This window comes from Saccoglossus kowalevskii, chromosome 14, assembly GCF_978046115.1.
Source record: "Saccoglossus kowalevskii chromosome 14, keSacKowa6.1, whole genome shotgun sequence".
Lineage (NCBI taxonomy): Eukaryota > Metazoa > Hemichordata > Enteropneusta > Harrimaniidae > Saccoglossus > Saccoglossus kowalevskii.
Genome location: NC_140654.1, coordinates 29,762,654 through 29,780,813, shown reverse-complemented (window position 1 = coordinate 29,780,813; position 18,160 = coordinate 29,762,654). Strand labels below are relative to the sequence as shown.

General features: G+C 30.2%; 1 protein-coding gene across 1 annotated transcript in view; it reads left to right on the top strand.

Moving 5' to 3' along the window:
- Window positions 1–18,160, top strand: part of LOC102806997 (uncharacterized) — a 74,713-nt gene that overhangs the window by 47,691 nt on the left and 8,862 nt on the right. The window lies entirely within an intron of this gene.

Below are 18,160 nucleotides of genomic sequence, written 5' to 3'. Positions count from 1 at the left end.
GGGTTTGCACATATTTGCAAATGAGAATGTTTCAATAATGATGTATGTGATATAAATGATCGAATGTAATGGTTTTCTTTTGGGTTTGCACATATTATGCAAATGACAATGTTTCAAAAGTGATGTATGTGATATAAATCTGATGGAATGCAATGGTTATTATTTGGGTTTGCACATATTATGCAAATGAGAATGTTTCAATAGTGATGTATGTGATATAAATGTGAAGGAATGCAATGGTTATTATTTGGGTTTGCACATATTATGCAAATGAGAATGTTTCAATCAATAGTGATGTATGTGATATAAATGTGATGGAATGCAATGGTTATTATTTGGGTTTGCACATATTATGCAAATGAGAATGTTTCAATAGTGATGTATGTGATATAAATGTGATGGAATGCAATGGTTATTATTTGGGTTTGCACATATTATGCAAATGAGAATGTTTCAATAGTGATGTATGTGATATAAATGTGATGGAATGCAATGGTTATTAATTGGGTTTGCACATATTATGCAAATGAGAATGTTTCAATAGTGATGTATGTGATATAAATGTGATGGAATGCAATGGTTATTATTTGGGTTTGCACATTTTATGCAAATGAGAATGTTTCAATAGTGATGCATGTGATATAAATGTGATGGAATGCAATGGTTATCTTTTTGGTTTGCACATATTTTGCAAATGAGAATGTTTCAATAGTGATGTATGTGGTATAAATGTGATGGAATGCAATGGTTATCTTTTGAGTTTGCACATATTATGCAAATGAGAATGTTTCAATAGTGATGTATGTGATATAAATGTGAAGGAATGCAATGGTTAATATTTGGGTTTGCACATATTATGCAAATGAGAATGTTTCAATAGTGATGTATGTGATATAAATGTGATGGAATGCAATGGTTATTATTTGGGTTTGCACATATTATGCAAATGAGAATGTTTCAATAGTGATGTATGTGATATAAATGTGAAGGAATGCAATGGTTATTATTTGGGTTTGCACATATGCAAATGAGAATGTTTCAATAGTGATGTATGTGATATAAATGTGATGGAATGCAATGGTTATTATTTGGGTTTGCACATATTATGCAAATGAGAATGTTTCAATAGTGATGTATGTGATATAAATGTGATGGAATGCAATGGTTATTATTTGGGTTTGCACATATTATGCAAATGAGAATGTTTCAATAGTGATGTATGTGATATAAATGTGATGGAATGCAATGGTTATTATTTGGGTTTGCACATATTATGCAAATGAGAATGTTTCAATAGTGATGTATGTGATATAAATGTGATGGAATGCAATGGTTATTATTTGGGTTTGCACATTTTATGCAAATGAGAATGTTTCAATAGTGATGCATGTGATATAAATGTGATGGAATGCAATGGTTATCTTTTTGGTTTGCACATATTTTGCAAATGAGAATGTTTCAATAGTGATGTATGTGGTATAAATGTGATGGAATGCAATGGTTATCTTTTGAGTTTGCATAATTTATGCAAATGATGAGAATGTTTCAATAGTGATGTATGTGATATAAATGTGAAGGAATGCAATGGTTAATATTTGGGTTTGCACATATTATGCAAATGAGAATGTTTCAATAGTGATGTATGTGATATAAATGTGATGGAATGCAATGGTTATTATTTGGGTTTGCACATATTATGCAAATGAGAGTGTTTCAATAGTGATGCATGTGATATAAATGTGATGGAATGCAATGGTTATTATTTGGGTTTGCACATTTTATGCAAATGAGAATGTTTCAATAGTGATGCATGTGATATAAATGTGATGGAATGCAATGGTTATCTTTTTGGTTTGCACATATTTTGCAAATGAGAATGTTTCAATAGTGATGTATGTGGTATAAATGTGATGGAATGCAATGGTTATCTTTTGAGTTTGCATATTTTATGCAAATGAGAATGTTTCAATAGTGATGTATGTGATATAAATGTGGTGGAATGCAATGGTTATTATTTGGGTTTGCACATATTATGCACATGAAATGTTTCAATAGTGATGTATGTGATATAAATGTGATGGAATGCAATGGTTATTATTTGGGTTTGCACATTTTATGCAAATGAGAATGTTTCAATAGTGATGTATGTGATATAAATGTGATGGAATGCAATGGTTATTATTTGGGTTTGCACATATTATGCAAATGAGAGTGTTTCAATAGTGATGCATGTGATATAAATGTGATGGAATGCAATGGTTATTATTTGGGTTTGCACATTTTATGCAAATGAGAATGTTTCAATAGTGATGCATGTGATATAAATGTGATGGAATGCAATGGTTATCTTTTTGGTTTGCACATATTTTGCAAATGAGAATGTTTCAATAGTGATGTATGTGGTATAAATGTGATGGAATGCAATGGTTATCTTTTGAGTTTGCATATTTTATGCAAATGAGAATGTTTCAATAGTGATGTATGTGATATAAATGTGGTGGAATGCAATGGTTATTATTTGGGTTTGCACATATTATGCAAATGAAATGTTTCAATAGTGATGCATGTGATATAAATGTGATGGAATGCAATGGTTATCTTTTTGGTTTGCACATATTTTGCAAATGAGAATGTTTCAATAGTGATGTATGTGATATAAATGTGATGGAATGCAATGGTTATTATTTGGGTTTGCACATTTTATGCAAATGAGAATGTTTCAATAGTGATGTATGTGATATAAATGTGATGGAATGCAATGGTTATCTTTTTGGTTTGCACATATTTTGCAAATGAGAATGTTTCAATAGTGATGTATGTGGTATAAATGTGATGGAATGCAATGGTTATCTTTTGAGTTTGCATAATTTATGCAAATGATGAGAATCTTTCAATAGTGATGTATTTGATATAAATGTGAAGGAATGCAATGGTTAATATTTGGGTTTGCACATATTATGCAAATGAGAATGTTTCAATAGTGATGTATGTGATATAAATGTGAAGGAATGCAATAGTTATTATTTGGGTTTGCACATTTTATGCAAATGAGAATGTTTCAATAGTGATGTATGTGATATAAATGTGGTGGAATGCAATGGTTATTATTTGGGTTTGCACATATTATGCAAATGAAATGTTTCAATAGTGATGTATGTGATATAAATGTGATGGAATGCAATGGTTATCTTTTTGGTTTGCACATATTTTGCAAATGAGAATGTTTCAATAGTGATGTATGTGGTATAAATGTGATGGAATGCAATGGTTATCTTTTGAGTTTGCATAATTTATGCAAATGATGAGAATGTTTCAATAGTGATGTATTTGATATAAATGTGAAGGAATGCAATGGTTAATATTTGGGTTTGCACATATTATGCAAATGAGAATGTTTCAATAGTGATGTAGGTGATATAAATGTGATGGAATGCAATGGTTATTATTTGGGTTTGCACATTTTATGCAAATGAGAATGTTTCAATAGTGATGTATGTGATATAAATGTGATGGAATGCAATGGTTATCTTTTTGGTTTGCACATATTTTGCAAATGAGAATGTTTCAGTAGTGATGTATGTGATATAAATGTGAAGGAATGCAATGGTTATCTTTTTGGTTTGCACATATTATGCAAATGAGAATGTTTCAATAGTGATGTATGTGGTATAAATGTGATGGAATGCAATGGTTATCTTTTGGGTTTGCATATATGCAAATGAGAATGTTTTAATAGTGATGTATGTGATATAAATGATGGAATGCAATGGTTATCTTTTGGGTTTGCACATATTTTGCAAATGAGAATGTTTCAATAGTGATGTATGTGGTATAAATGTGATGGAATGCAATGGTTATTATTTGGGTTTGCACATTTTATGCAAATGAGAATGTTTCAATAGTGATGCATGTGATATAAAAGATGGAATGTAATGGTTATCTTTTGGGTTTGCATATATTATGCAAATGAGAATGTTTCATTAGTGATGTATGTGATATAAATGTGATGGAATGCAATGGTTATTATTTGGGTTTGCACATTTTATGCAAATGAGAATGTTTCAATAGTGATGCATGTGATATAAATGTGATGGAATGCAATGGTTATCTTTTTGGTTTGCACATATTTTGCAAATGAGAATGTTTCAATAGTGATGTATGTGGTATAAATGTGATGGAATGCAATGGTTATCTTTTGAGTTTGCATATTTTTTGCAAATGAGAATGTTTCAATAGTGATGTATGTGATATAAATGTGATGGAATGCAATGGTTATCTTTTTGGTTTGTACATATTTTGCAAATGAGAATGTTTCAATAGTGATGTATGTGGTATAAATGTGAAGGAATGCAATGGTTATCTTTTTGGTTTGCACATATTATGCAAATGAGAATGTTTCAATAGTGATGTATGTGGTATAAATGTGAAGGAATGCAATGGTTAATATTTGGGTTTGCACATATTATGCAAATGAGAATGTTTCAATAGTGATGTATGTGATATAAATGTGATGGAATGCAATGGTTATTATTTGGGTTTGCACATTTTATGCAAATGAGAATGTTTCAATAGTGATGTATGTGATATAAATGTGATGGAATGCAATGGTTATCGTTTTGGTTTGCACATATTTTGCAAATGAGAATGTTTCAATAGTGATGTATGTGGTATAAATGTGATGGAATGCAATGGTTATTATTTGGGTTTGCACATTTTATGCAAATGATGAGAATGTTTCAATAGTGATGTATGTGATATAAATGTGATGGAATGCAATGGTTATTATTTGGGTTTGCACATTTTATGCAAATGAGAATGTTTCAATAGTGATGCATGTGATATAAATGTGATGGAATGCAATGGTTATCTTTTTGGTTTGCACATATTTTGCAAATGAGAATGTTTCAATAGTGATGTATGTGGTATAAATGTGATGGAATGCAATGGTTATCTTTTGAGTTTGCATATTTTATCTAAATGACAATGTTTCAATAGTGATGTATGTGATATAAATGTGAAGGAATGCAATGCTTAATATTTGGGTTTGCACATTTTATGCAAATGAGAATGTTTCAATAGTGATGTATGTGATATAAATGTGATGGAATGCAATGGTTATTATTTGGGTTTGCACATATTATGCAAATGAGAATGTTTCAATAGTGATGTATGTGATATAAATGTGATGGAATGCAATGGTTATTATTTGGGTTTGCACATATTATGTAAATGAGAATGTTTCAATAGTGATGTATGTGATATAAATGTGATGGAATACAATGGTTATTATTTGGGTTTGCACATTTTATGCAAATGAGAATGTTTCAATAGTGATGCATGTGATATAAATGTGATGGAATGCAATGGTTATCTTTTTGGTTTGCACATATTTTGCAAATGAGAATGTTTCAATAGTGATGTATGTGGTATAAATGTGATGGAATGCAATGGTTATCTTTTGAGTTTGCATATTTTATGCAAATGAGAATGTTTCAATAGTGATGTATGTGATATAAATGTGGTGGAATGCAATGGTTATTATTTGGGTTTGCACATATTATGCAAATGAAATGTTTCAATAGTGATGTATGTGATATAAATGTGATGGAATGCAATGGTTATTATTTGGGTTTGCACATTTTATGCAAATGAGAATGTTTCAATAGTGATGTATGTGATATAAATGTGATGGAATGCAATGGTTATTATTTGGGTTTGCACATATTATGCAAATAAGAGTGTTTCAATAGTGATGCATGTGATATAAATGTGATGGAATGCAATGGTTATTATTTGGGTTTGCACATTTTATGCAAATGAGAATGTTTCAATAGTGATGCATGTGATATAAATGTGATGGAATGCAATGGTTATCTTTTTGGTTTGCACATATTTTGCAAATGAGAATGTTTCAATAGTGATGTATGTGGTATAAATGTGATGGAATGCAATGGTTATCTTTTGAGTTTGCATATTTTATGCAAATGAGAATGTTTCAATAGTGATGTATGTGATATAAATGTGGTGGAATGCAATGGCTATTATTTGGGTTTGCACATATTATGCAAATGAAATGTTTCAATAGTGATGTATGTGATATAAATGTGATGGAATGCAATGGTTATCTTTTTGGTTTGCACATATTTTGCAAATGAGAATGTTTCAATAGTGATGTATGTGATATAAATGTGAAGGAATGCAATGGTTATTATTTGGGTTTGCACATTTTATGCAAATGAGAATGTTTCAATAGTGATGTATGTGATATAAATGTGGTGGAATGCAATGGTTATTATTTGGGTTTGCACATATTATGCAAATGAAATGTTTCAATAGTGATGTATGTGATATAAATGTGATGGAATGCAATGGTTATCTTTTTGGTTTGCACATATTTTGCAAATGAGAATGTTTCAATAGTGATGTATGTGGTATAAATGTGATGGAATGCAATGGTTATCTTTTGAGTTTGCATAATTTATGCAAATGATGAGAATGTTTCAATAGTGATGTATTTGATATAAATGTGAAGGAATGCAATGGTTAATATTTGGGTTTGCACATATTATGCAAATGAGAATGTTTCAATAGTGATGTAGGTGATATAAATGTGATGGAATGCAATGGTTATTATTTGGGTTTGCACATTTTATGCAAATGAGAATGTTTCAATAGTGATGTATGTGATATAAATGTGATGGAATGCAATGGTTATCTTTTTGGTTTGCACATATTTTGCAAATGAGAATGTTTCAGTAGTGATGTATGTGATATAAATGTGAAGGAATGTAATGGTTATCTTTTTGGTTTGCACATATTATGCAAATGAGAATGTTTCAATAGTGATGTATGTGGTATAAATGTGATGGAATGCAATGGTTATCTTTTGGGTTTGCATATATGCAAATGAGAATGTTTTAATAGTGATGTATGTGATATAAATGATGGAATGCAATGGTTATCTTTTGGGTTTGCACATATTTTGCAAATGAGAATGTTTCAATAGTGATGTATGTGGTATAAATGTGATGGAATGCAATGGTTATTATTTGGGTTTGCACATTTTATGCAAATGAGAATGTTTCAATAGTGATGCATGTGATATAAAAGATGGAATGTAATGGTTATCTTTTGGGTTTGCATATATTATGCAAATGAGAATGTTTCATTAGTGATGTATGTGATATAAATGTGATGGAATGCAATGGTTATTATTTGGGTTTGCACATTTTATGCAAATGAGAATGTTTCAATAGTGATGCATGTGATATAAATGTGATGGAATGCAATGGTTATCTTTTTGGTTTGCACATATTTTGCAAATGAGAATGTTTCAATAGTGATGTATGTGGTATAAATGTGATGGAATGCAATGGTTATCTTTTGAGTTTGCATATTTTTTGCAAATGAGAATGTTTCAATAGTGATGTATGTGATATAAATGTGATGGAATGCAATGGTTATCTTTTTGGTTTGTACATATTTTGCAAATGAGAATGTTTCAATAGTGATGTATGTGGTATAAATGTGAAGGAATGCAATGGTTATCTTTTTGGTTTGCACATATTATGCAAATGAGAATGTTTCAATAGTGATGTATGTGGTATAAATGTGAAGGAATGCAATGGTTAATATTTGGGTTTGCACATATTATGCAAATGAGAATGTTTCAATAGTGATGTATGTGATATAAATGTGATGGAATGCAATGGTTATTATTTGGGTTTGCACATATGCAAATGAGAATGTTTCAATAGTGATGTATGTGATATAAATGTGATGGAATGCAATGGTTATTATTTGGGTTTGCACATTTTATGCAAATGAGAATGTTTCAATAGTGATGCATGTGATATAAATGTGATGGAATGCAATGGTTATCTTTTTGGTTTGCACATATTTTGCAAATGAGAATGTTTCAATAGTGATGTATGTGGTATAAATGTGATGGAATGCAATGGTTATCTTTTGAGTTTGCATATTTTATGTAAATGACAATGTTTCAATAGTGAAGTATGTGATATAAATGTGAAGGAATGCAATGGTTAATATTTGGGTTTGCACATTTTATGCAAATGAGAATGTTTCAATAGTGATGTATGTGATATAAATGTGATGGAATGCAATGGTTATTATTTGGGTTTGCACATATTATGCAAATGAGAATGTTTCAATAGTGATGTATGTGATATAAATGTGATGGAATGCAATGGTTATTATTTGGGTTTGCACATATTATGCAAATGAGAGTGTTTCAATAGTGATGCATGTGATATAAATGTGATGGAATGCAATGGTTATTATTTGGGTTTGCACATTTTATGCAAATGAGAATGTTTCAATAGTGATGCATGTGATATAAATGTGATGGAATGCAATGGTTATCTTTTTGGTTTGCACATATTTTGCAAATGAGAATGTTTCAATAGTGATGTATGTGATATAAATGTGATGGAATGCAATGGTTATCTTTTTGGTTTGCACATATTTTGCAAATGAGAATGTTTCAATAGTGATGTATGTGGTATAAATGTGATGGAATGCAATGGTTATCTTTTGAGTTTGCATAATTTATGCAAATGATGAGAATGTTTCAATAGTGATGTATTTGATATAAATGTGAAGGAATGCAATGGTTAATATTTGGGTTTGCACATATTATGCAAATGAGAATGTTTCAATAGTGATGTAGGTGATATAAATGTGATGGAATGCAATGGTTATTATTTGGGTTTGCACATTTTATGCAAATGAGAATGTTTCAATAGTGATGTATGTGATATAAATGTGATGGAATGCAATGGTTATCTTTTTGGTTTGCACATATTTTGCAAATGAGAATGTTTCAGTAGTGATGTATGTGATATAAATGTGAAGGAATGTAATGGTTATCTTTTTGGTTTGCACATATTATGCAAATGAGAATGTTTCAATAGTGATGTATGTGGTATAAATGTGATGGAATGCAATGGTTATCTTTTGGGTTTGCATATATGCAAATGAGAATGTTTTAATAGTGATGTATGTGATATAAATGATGGAATGCAATGGTTATCTTTTGGGTTTGCACATATTTTGCAAATGAGAATGTTTCAATAGTGATGTATGTGGTATAAATGTGATGGAATGCAATGGTTATTATTTGGGTTTGCACATTTTATGCAAATGAGAATGTTTCAATAGTGATGCATGTGATATAAAAGATGGAATGTAATGGTTATCTTTTGGGTTTGCATATATTATGCAAATGAGAATGTTTCATTAGTGATGTATGTGATATAAATGTGATGGAATGCAATGGTTATTATTTGGGTTTGCACATTTTATGCAAATGAGAATGTTTCAATAGTGATGCATGTGATATAAATGTGATGGAATGCAATGGTTATCTTTTTGGTTTGCACATATTTTGCAAATGAGAATGTTTCAATAGTGATGTATGTGGTATAAATGTGATGGAATGCAATGGTTATCTTTTGAGTTTGCATATTTTTTGCAAATGAGAATGTTTCAATAGTGATGTATGTGATATAAATGTGATGGAATGCAATGGTTATCTTTTTGGTTTGTACATATTTTGCAAATGAGAATGTTTCAATAGTGATGTATGTGGTATAAATGTGAAGGAATGCAATGGTTATCTTTTTGGTTTGCACATATTATGCAAATGAGAATGTTTCAATAGTGATGTATGTGGTATAAATGTGAAGGAATGCAATGGTTAATATTTGGGTTTGCACATATTATGCAAATGAGAATGTTTCAATAGTGATGTATGTGATATAAATGTGATGGAATGCAATGGTTATTATTTGGGTTTGCACATATGCAAATGAGAATGTTTCAATAGTGATGTATGTGATATAAATGTGATGGAATGCAATGGTTATTATTTGGGTTTGCACATTTTATGCAAATGAGAATGTTTCAATAGTGATGCATGTGATATAAATGTGATGGAATGCAATGGTTATCTTTTTGGTTTGCACATATTTTGCAAATGAGAATGTTTCAATAGTGATGTATGTGGTATAAATGTGATGGAATGCAATGGTTATCTTTTGAGTTTGCATATTTTATGTAAATGACAATGTTTCAATAGTGAAGTATGTGATATAAATGTGAAGGAATGCAATGGTTAATATTTGGGTTTGCACATTTTATGCAAATGAGAATGTTTCAATAGTGATGTATGTGATATAAATGTGATGGAATGCAATGGTTATTATTTGGGTTTGCACATATTATGCAAATGAGAATGTTTCAATAGTGATGTATGTGATATAAATGTGATGGAATGCAATGGTTATTATTTGGGTTTGCACATATTATGCAAATGAGAGTGTTTCAATAGTGATGCATGTGATATAAATGTGATGGAATGCAATGGTTATTATTTGGGTTTGCACATTTTATGCAAATGAGAATGTTTCAATAGTGATGCATGTGATATAAATGTGATGGAATGCAATGGTTATCTTTTTGGTTTGCACATATTTTGCAAATGAGAATGTTTCAATAGTGATGTATGTGATATAAATGTGATGGAATGCAATGGTTATTATTTGGGTTTGCACATTTTATGCAAATGAGAATGTTTCAATAGTGATGCATGTGATATAAAAGATGGAATGTAATGGTTATCTTTTGGGTTTGCATATATTATGCAAATGAGAATGTTTCATTAGTGATGTATGTGATATAAATGTGATGGAATGCAATGGTTATTATTTGGGTTTGCACATTTTATGCAAATGAGAATGTTTCAATAGTGATGCATGTGATATAAATGTGATGGAATGCAATGGTTATCTTTTTGGTTTGCACATATTTTGCAAATGAGAATGTTTCAATAGTGATGTATGTGGTATAAATGTGATGGAATGCAATGGTTATCTTTTGAGTTTGCATATTTTTTGCAAATGAGAATGTTTCAATAGTGATGTATGTGATATAAATGTGATGGAATGCAATGGTTATCTTTTTGGTTTGCACATATTTTGCAAATGAGAATGTTTCAATAGTGATGTATGTGGTATAAATGTGAAGGAATGCAATGGTTATCTTTTTGGTTTGCACATATTATGCAAATGAGAATGTTTCAATAGTGATGTATGTGGTATAAATGTGAAGGAATGCAATGGTTAATATTTGGGTTTGCACATATTATGCAAATGAGAATGTTTCAATAGTGATGTATGTGATATAAATGTGATGGAATGCAATGGTTATTATTTGGGTTTGCACATATGCAAATGAGAATGTTTCAATAGTGATGTATGTGATATAAATGTGATGGAATGCAATGGTTATTATTTGGGTTTGCACATTTTATGCAAATGAGAATGTTTCAATAGTGATGCATGTGATATAAATGTGATGGAATGCAATGGTTATCTTTTTGGTTTGCACATATTTTGCAAATGAGAATGTTTCAATAGTGATGTATGTGGTATAAATGTGATGGAATGCAATGGTTATCTTTTGAGTTTGCATATTTTATGTAAATGACAATGTTTCAATAGTGAAGTATGTGATATAAATGTGAAGGAATGCAATGGTTAATATTTGGGTTTGCACATTTTATGCAAATGAGAATGTTTCAATAGTGATGTATGTGATATAAATGTGATGGAATGCAATGGTTATTATTTGGGTTTGCACATATTATGCAAATGAGAATGTTTCAATAGTGATGTATGTGATATAAATGTGATGGAATGCAATGGTTATTATTTGGGTTTGCACATATTATGCAAATGAGAGTGTTTCAATAGTGATGCATGTGATATAAATGTGATGGAATGCAATGGTTATTATTTGGGTTTGCACATTTTATGCAAATGAGAATGTTTCAATAGTGATGCATGTCATATAAATGTGATGGAATGCAATGGTTATCTTTTTGGTTTGCACATATTTTGCAAATGAGAATGTTTCAATAGTGATGTATGTGATATAAATGTGATGAAATGCAATGGTTATTATTTGGGTTTGCACATTTTATGCAAATGAGAATATTTCAATAGTGATGTATGTGATATAAATGTGATGGAATGCAATGGTTATCTTTTTGGTTTGCACATATTTTGCAAATGAGAATGTTTCAATAGTGATGTATGTGGTATAAATGTGATGGAATGCAATGGTTATTATTTGGGTTTGCACATTTTATGCAAATGATGAGAATGTTTCAATAGTGATGTATGTGATATAAATGTGATGGAATGCAATGGTTATTATTTGGGTTTGCACATTTTATGCAAATGAGAATGTTTCAATAGTGATGCATGTGATATAAATGTGATGGAATGCAATGGTTATCTTTTTGGTTTGCACATATTTTGCAAATGAGAATGTTTCAATAGTGATGTATGTGGTATAAATGTGATGGAATGCAATGGTTATCTTTTGAGTTTGCATATTTTATGTAAATGACAATGTTTCAATAGTGAAGTATGTGATATAAATGTGAAGGAATGCAATGGTTAATATTTGGGTTTGCACATTTTATGCAAATGAGAATGTTTCAATAGTGATGTATGTGATATAAATGTGATGGAATGCAATGGTTATTATTTGGGTTTGCACATATTATGCAAATGAGAATGTTTCAATAGTGATGTATGTGATATAAATGTGATGGAATGCAATGGTTATTATTTGGGTTTGCACATATTATGCAAATGAGAGTGTTTCAATAGTGATGCATGTGATATAAATGTGATGGAATGCAATGGTTATTATTTGGGTTTGCACATTTTATGCAAATGAGAATGTTTCAATAGTGATGCATGTCATATAAATGTGATGGAATGCAATGGTTATCTTTTTGGTTTGCACATATTTTGCAAATGAGAATGTTTCAATAGTGATGTATGTGATATAAATGTGATGAAATGCAATGGTTATTATTTGGGTTTGCACATTTTATGCAAATGAGAATATTTCAATAGTGATGTATGTGATATAAATGTGATGGAATGCAATGGTTATCTTTTTGGTTTGCACATATTTTGCAAATGAGAATGTTTCAATAGTGATGTATGTGGTATAAATGTGATGGAATGCAATGGTTATTATTTGGGTTTGCACATTTTATGCAAATGATGAGAATGTTTCAATAGTGATGTATGTGATATAAATGTGATGGAATGCAATGGTTATTATTTGGGTTTGCACATTTTATGCAAATGAGAATGTTTCAATAGTGATGCATGTGATATAAATGTGATGGAATGCAATGGTTATCTTTCTGGTTTGCACATATTTTGCAAATGAGAATGTTTCAATAGTGATGTATGTGGTATAAATGTGATGGAATGCAATGGTTATCTTTTGAGTTTGCATATTTTATGTAAATGACAATGTTTCAATACTGATGTATGTGATATAAATGTGAAGGAATGCAATGGTTAATATTTGGGTTTGCATATTTTATGCAAATGAGAATGTTTCAATAGTGATGTATGTGATATAAATGTGATGGAATGCAATGGTTATTATTTGGGTTTGCACATATTATGCAAATGAGAATGTTTCAATAGTGATGTATGTGATATAAATGTGATGGAATGCAATGGTTATTATTTGGGTTTGCACATATTATGCAAATGAGTGTTTCAATAGTGATGCATGTGATATAAATGTGACGGAATGCAATGGTTATTATTTGGGTTTGCACATTTTATGCAAATGAGAATGTTTCAATAGTGATGCATGTGATATAAATGTGATGGAATGCAATGGTTATCTTTTTGGTTTGCACATATTTTGCAAATGAGAATGTTTCAATAGTGATGTATGTGATATAAATGTGATGGAATGCAATGGTTATTATTTGGGTTTGCACATTTTATGCAAATGAGAATGTTTCAATAGTGATGTATGTGATATAAATGTGATGGAATGCAATGGTTGTCTTTTTGGTTTGCACATATTTTGCAAATGAGAATGTTTCAATAGTGATGTATGTGATATAAATGTGAAGAAATGCAATGGTTATCTTTTTGGTTTGCACATATTATGCAAATGAGAATGTTTCAATAGTGATGTATGTGGTATAAATGTGATGGAATGCAATGGTTATCTTTTGGGTTTGCACATATGCAAATGAGAATGTTTTAATAGTGATGTATGTGATATAAATGATGGAATGCAATGGTTATCTTTTGGGTTTGCGCATATTTTGCAAATGAGAATGTTTCAATAGTGATGTATGTGGTATAAATGTGATGGAATGCAATGGTTATTTGGGTTTGCACATTTTATGCAAATGAGAATGTTTCAATAGTGATGCATGTGATATAAAAGATGGAATGTAATGGTTATCTTTTGAGTTTGCATATATTATGCAAATGAAAATGTTTCAATAGTGATGTATGTGATATAAATGTGATGGAATGCAATGGTTATTATTTGGGTTTGCACATTTTATGCAAATGAGAATGTTTCAATAGTGATGCATGTGATATAAATGTGATGGAATGCAATGGTTATCTTTTTGGTTTGCGCATATTTTGCAAATGAGAATGTTTCAATAGTGATGTATGTGGTATAAATGTGATGGAATGCAATGGTTATCTTTTGAGTTTGCATATTTTATGCAAATGAGAATGTTTCAATAGTGATGTATGTGATATAAATGCGATGGAATGCAATGGTTATCTTTTTGGTTTGCACATATTTTGCAAATGAGAATGTTTCAATAGTGATGTATGTGGTATAAATGTGAAGGAATGCAATGGTTATCTTTTTGGTTTGCACATATTATGCAAATGAGAATGTTTCAATAGTGATGTATGTGGTATAAATGTGAAGGAATGCAATAGTTAATATTTGGGTTTGCACATATTATGCAAATGAGAATGTTTCAATAGTGATGTATGTGATATAAATGTGATGGAATGCAATGGTTATTATTTGGGTTTGCACATTTTATGCAAATGAGAATGTTTCAATAGTGATGCATGTGATATAAATGTGATGGAATGCAATGGTTATCTTTTTGGTTTGCACATATTTTGCAAATGAGAATGTTTCAATAGTGATGTATGTGGTATAAATGTGATGGAATGCAATGGTTATCTTTTGAGTTTGCATATTTTATGTAAATGAGAATGTTTCAATAGTGATGTATGTGATATAAATGTGAAGGAATGCAATGGTTAATATTTGGGTTTGCACATTTTATGCAAATGAGAATGTTTCAATAGTGATGTGTGTGATATAAATGTGATGGAATGCAATGGTTATTATTTGGGTTTGCACATTTTATGCAAATGAGAATGTTTCAATAGTGATGCATGTGATATAAATGTGATGGAATGCAATGGTTATCTTTTTGGTTTGCACATATTTTGCAAATGAGAATGTTTCAATAGTGATGTATGTGATATAAATGTGATGGAATGCAATGGTTATTATTTGCTTTTGCACATTTTATGCAAATGAGAATGTTTCAATAGTGATGTATGTGATATAAATGTGATGGAATGCAATGGTTATCTTTTTGGTTTGCACATATTTTGCAAATGAGAATGTTTCAATAGTGATGTATTTGGTATAAATGTGATGGAATGCAATGGTTATTATTTGGGTTTGCACATATTATGCAAATGAGAATGTTTCAATAGTGATGTATGTGATATAAATGTGATGGAATGCAATGGTTATTATTTGGGTTTGCACATTTTATGCAAATGAGAATGTTTCAATAGTGATGTATGTGATATAAATGTGTTGGAATGCAATGGTTATCTTTTTGGTTTGCACATATTATGCAAATGAGAATGTTTCAATAGTGATGTATGTGGTATAAATGTGATGGAATGCAATGGTTATTATTTGGGTTTGCACATTTTATGCAAATGATGAGAATGTTTCAATAGTGATGTATGTGATATAAATGTGATGGAATGCAATGGTTATTATTTGGGTTTGCACATTTTATGCAAATGAGAATGTTTCAATAGTGATGCATGTGATATAAATGTGATGGAATGCAATGGTTATCTTTTTGGTTTGCACATATTTTGCAAATGAGAATGTTTCAATAGTGATGTATGTGGTATAAATGTGATGGAATGCAATGGTTATCTTTTGAGTTTGCATATTTTATGTAAATGAGAATGTTTCAATAGTGATGTATGTGATATAAATGTGAAGGAATGCAATGGTTAATATTTGGGTTTGCACATTTTATGCAAATGAGAATGTTTCAATAGTGATGTATGTGATATAAATGTGATGGAATGCAATGGTTATTATTTGGGTTTGCACACATTATGCAAATGAGAATGTTTCAATAGTGATGTATGTGATATAAATGTGATGGAATGCAATGGTCTTTATTTGGGTTTGCACATATTATGCAAATGAGAGTGTTTCAATAGTGATGCATGTGATATAAATGTGATGGAATGCAATGGTTATTATTTGGGTTTGCACATTTTATGCAAATGAGAATGTTTCAATAGTGATGCATGTGATATAAATGTGATGGAATGCAATGGTTATCTTTTTGGTTTGCACATATTTTGCAAATGAGAATGTTTCAATAGTGATGTATGTGATATAAATGTGATGGAATGCAATGGTTATTATTTGGGTTTGCACATTTTATGCAAATGAGAATGTTTCAATAGTGATGTATGTGATATAAATGTGATGGAATGCAATGGTTATCGTTTTGGTTTGCACATATTTTGCAAATGAGAATGTTTCAATAGTGATGTATGTGGTATAAATGTGATGGAATGCAATGGTTATTATTTGGGTTTGCACATTTTATGCAAATGATGAGAATGTTTCAATAGTGATGTATGTGATATAAATGTGATGGAATGCAATGGTTATTATTTGGGTTTGCACATTTTATGCAAATGAGAATGTTTCAATAGTGATGCATGTGATATAAATGTGATGGAATGCAATGGTTATCTTTTTGGTTTGCACATATTTTGCAAATGAGAATGTTTCAATAGTGATGTATGTGGTATAAATGTGATGGAATGCAATGGTTATCTTTTGAGTTTGCATATTTTATCTAAATGACAATGTTTCAATAGTGATGTATGTGATATAAATGTGAAGGAATGCAATGCTTAATATTTGGGTTTGCACATTTTATGCAAATGAGAATGTTTCAATAGTGATGTATGTGATATAAATGTGATGGAATGCAATGGTTATTATTTGGGTTTGCACATATTATGCAAATGAGAATGTTTCAATAGTGATGTGTGTGATATAAATGTGATGGAATGCAATGGTTATTATTTGGGTTTGCACATATTATGCAAATGAGAATGTTTCAATAGTGATGCATGTGATATAAATGTGATGGAATGCAATGGTTATCTTTTTGGTTTGCACATATTTTGCAAATGAGAATGTTTCAATAGTGATGTATGTGATATAAATGTGATGGAATGCAATGGTTATCTTTTTGGTTTGCACATATTTTGCAAATGAGAATGTTTCAATAGTGATGTATGTGATGAATGTGAAGGAATGCAATGGTTATCTTTTTGGTTTGCACATATTATGCAAATGAGAATGTTTCAATAGTGATGTATGTGGTATAAATGTGATGGAATGCAATGGTTATCTTTTGGGTTTGCACATATGCAAATGAGAATGTTTTAATAGTGATGTATGTGATATAAATGATGGAATGCAATGGTTATCTTTTGGGTTTGAACATATTTTGCAAATGAGAATGTTTCAATAGTGATGTATGTGGTATAAATGTGATGGAATGCAATGGTTATTATTTGGGTTTGCACATTTTATGCAAATGAGAATGTTTCAATAGTGATGCATGTGATATAAAAGATGGAATGTAATGGTTATCTTTTGGGTTTGCATATATTATGCAAATGAGAATGTTTCAATAGTGATGTATGTGATATAAATGTGATGGAATGCAATGGTTATTATTTGGGTTTGCACATTTTATGCAAATGAGAATGTTTCAATAGTGATGCATGTGATATAAATGTGATGGAATGCAATGGTTATCCTTTTGGTTTGCACATATTTTGCAAATGAGAATGTTTCAATAGTGATGTATGTGGTATAAATGTGATGGAATGCAATGGTTATCTTTTGAGTTTGCATATTTTATGCAAATGAGAATATTTCAATAGTGATGTAT